Source organism: Onychomys torridus, chromosome 8 (genome assembly GCF_903995425.1).
Source record: "Onychomys torridus chromosome 8, mOncTor1.1, whole genome shotgun sequence".
In the NCBI taxonomy this organism is placed as follows: domain Eukaryota; kingdom Metazoa; phylum Chordata; class Mammalia; order Rodentia; family Cricetidae; genus Onychomys; species Onychomys torridus.
In genome coordinates, this window is record NC_050450.1 from 36,923,297 (window position 1) to 36,926,649 (window position 3,353).

General features: G+C 39.8%; 1 pseudogene; it reads left to right on the forward strand.

The window, feature by feature from the left end:
• The first annotated feature begins 1,384 nt into the window (after window positions 1-1,384).
• On the forward strand, window positions 1,385-2,281 carry LOC118589779 (annotated as a pseudogene).
• The last annotated feature ends 1,072 nt before the right edge of the window (window positions 2,282-3,353 follow it).

The window sequence follows — 3,353 nt, forward strand, 5'->3', positions numbered from 1 at the left end:
CCTGCCTAAGTCCATCTCATGGCAACAGGAATGCTGCCTGTATTCTAACTAAGGCATCAGCATGGAAGACTTGTGAGCAGCTGGCAGGCTTCATTTTCTTAATTTCATATTTAACTGGATATTATTAAAGGAATTGTTAAATTCTAAAATTCTGTGCTCAGAATTTTATCCTATCAGGCCTACAATAGGGAGCTAAAGAAACACATAGAAAGAATGATTCTTCTTCTCCCTTTCTTAGTAATAATACCCAGTGCTCAGACACTGCTTTCCCTCTCCATCACTTCTTACAAATATTAATTGCACAATTTTACTACATTAGCAGCAAAAAGAGCCAGAGATGGCCCTGTAATTTTGGAGTCACTCTGGTAGCCTCCATTGTCTCTCAAAATGGTATATTACACATCAGAATGTATTCTTTAACCTGATTTAAGGTAGGAAGAGAAGAAAATAGGGAGAAAAGAAGTTGTGTTGTAAAGTAATGGCTTTCCTCAGATGTTTGCTTAGGGTTCTGGGATAGAACCCATGGATCAGAACCTAGAACCAGAATAGGGACTCAAATGATAATGTACATTTTCATGACTAGTGTTGAAGTTAGCACATTACAGTTTGCATTTAAGGATTTATTTTATTTTAGTGGGGGAAAAGAGGGCTATGTGTGGCCATGTGTACCTGTGAGCACTGTTGCCTACAGAGTCCAGATGAAGATGACAGATGCTCTGGAGCTGGATGTGGTAGTTTGAATGTAATTGGCCCCCATAATCTCATAGGGAGTGGCAGGATTAGGAGGTGTGGCTTTGTTGTCATGGCTATGGCCTTGTTGGAGGAAGTGTGTCACTGTGGAGGTCTCTTTTGCTTAAGCTTCCCTCAGTGTCACTGTTGACTTCCTGTGGCCTACAAGATGTAGGACTCTCAGCTACAACTCCAGCACCATGTCTGCCTGCATGCCACCATGTTCTCCATCATGATGATAATAGACTGAACCCGTGAACTGTAGGTGAGCCACCTCAGTTAAATGTTTTCTTTATAAGAGTTGCCATGGTCATGGTGTCTCTTCACAGCAGTAGAAATTAGCTAAGACACTGGAGTTACAAGTGGTTTTAAGCCACTCAACATGAGTGCTAATACCTGAACTCCACTGAACCATCTCTGTAAGACCCAATAATTTGCATTTCAAAATAAAAATTTTATTAGGGAAAGGCATCAAATCCCTCCTAAGAGAGAAAAATAACCTCCAAAATAAGTGGGGGGAGTAAAATAGGTATATGTACTTATAATGATCAACAATGCACCCTGGCGTGATTCCATCCTGCGTGTCTGTTCTGAGAAGCAGTAGGCAGTTTCCTCCGTCCGACCTCTCTCACACCGAAGTGTGCACCTCCACCTCATGGAAGACACGATGGACGTGGACAGGAGCCCTCTCAGGCCTCAGAACTACCTTTTCGGTTGTGAACTAAAAGCTGACAAGGGTGATCACTTTAAGGTGGATAATGATGAGAATGAGCACCAGTTATCACTAAGAATGGTTAGTTTAGGGGGCAGGGGCAAAAGATGAATTACACATTGTAGAGGCAGAAGCAATGAACTATGAAGGCAGTCCAATTAAAGTAACACTGGCAACTTTGAAAATGCCTGTACAACCAACAGTTTCTCTTGGGGGCTTTGAAATTACACCACCTGTGGTCTTAAGGTTGAAGTGTGGTTCAGGGCCTGTGCATATTAGTGGACAGTAGTAGCTGTAGAGGAAGATGCAGAGTCAGAAGATGAAGATGAGGAGGATGTGAAACTCTTAAGTATGTCTGGAAAATGATCTGCTCCTGGAGGTGGTAACAAGGTTCCCCAGAAAAAAGTAAAATTTGACGAGGATTGATGAGGTTGACAATGAGGATGATGAAGATGATGAAGATGATTTTGATGATGAGGAAGCTGAAGAAAAAGTTCCAGTGAAGAAATCTGTACGAGATACCCCAGCCAAAAATGCACAAAAATCAAACCAAAATGGAAAAGACTTAAAACCATCAACACCAAGATCAAAGGGTCAAGAGTCTTTCAAAAAACAGGAAAAAAAAAAACTCCTAAAACACCAAAAGGACGTATAGTTCTGTAAAAGACATTAAGGCAAAAATGCAAGCAAGTATAGAAAAAGGTGGTTCTCTTCCCAAAGTGGAAGCCAAGTTCATTAATTATGTGAAGAATTGCTTCCGGATGACTGACCAGGAGGCTATTCAAGATCTCTGGCAGTGGAGGAAGTCTCTTTAAGAAAATGGTTTAAACAGTTTGAAATAATTCCATCTTACTTAATTTCTGTAACAGTTGATATATCCAGCTGTCCTTTTTATAACGCAAAGTGAGAACTTTCCCTACTGTGTTTGATAAATGTTGTCTGAGTTCCATTGCCAAGAATGTGTTGTCTAAAATGCCTGTTTAGTTTTAAAGGATGGAGCTCCACCCTTTATTTGGTTTTAAGTATGTATGGAATGTTATGATAGGACATAGCAATAATGTGGTCAGATGTGGAAATGGTAGGGGGACAAATATACATGTAAAATAAACTCAGTATTTTAATTAATAATAATAATAATAATAATAATAATAATAAACAATGCATACTATTCCTGTTATAATTTATAATGCCTTTATAATTCACCTTCTCCCTGGATTGTTTGGGGGCTTGGTGGTAGACAGTATCCTCCAAATGATTTTTTACTGCCAATTATTTCATATTTACTACTTAGTAGGCACCAAGTACATCCCTTGGTCTGTTTTCTGTGACTATAACAGAGTACCAGAGATTGGGTCATTTACAAAATAAAGAACCTTATTCTGGCTCATAGTTATGGGACTGAGAAGGTGCCAGCCACTTCTCTCCCTCTCGTGAGGATCTTATATAGCTTCAACTCACAGGGGTAAGCAGAGGAGAAAACAAGTGGATGCAGCAAAGAAATATAGGCAGACACCTTCTATCTCCAGCATTAGGGCTTTCTGTGGTTAATCAATTGCTACCAGATAGTCTTTCAAACATCCTGACTTGGTGCTTTTGAATTCCTGGGACCTATATCAGCAGCTCTGAGAATTTCAAAACTCAGGCCTATTTCAAGTTGGGGTGAGGGGCTTGCTGAAATGGGGGTGTTTTGGTTCTTCAACCATAAGCCAAAATAAACTCACTTATAAGTTACCTTGGTCAAAGTGTTTTAGCATAGCAACAGAACTAGGGTCCCAAATAGTACATGTCTTTCCCCTGTAAATGAATAGGCTTTCTGGTGGGATTATTAGATAATTACAGGTTTATAGCTGGGAAGGGAGAAGGGTCTTAAGCAAATGTTAATAGTGCTAGAATTGGTTTAGTTGTTGTTGTT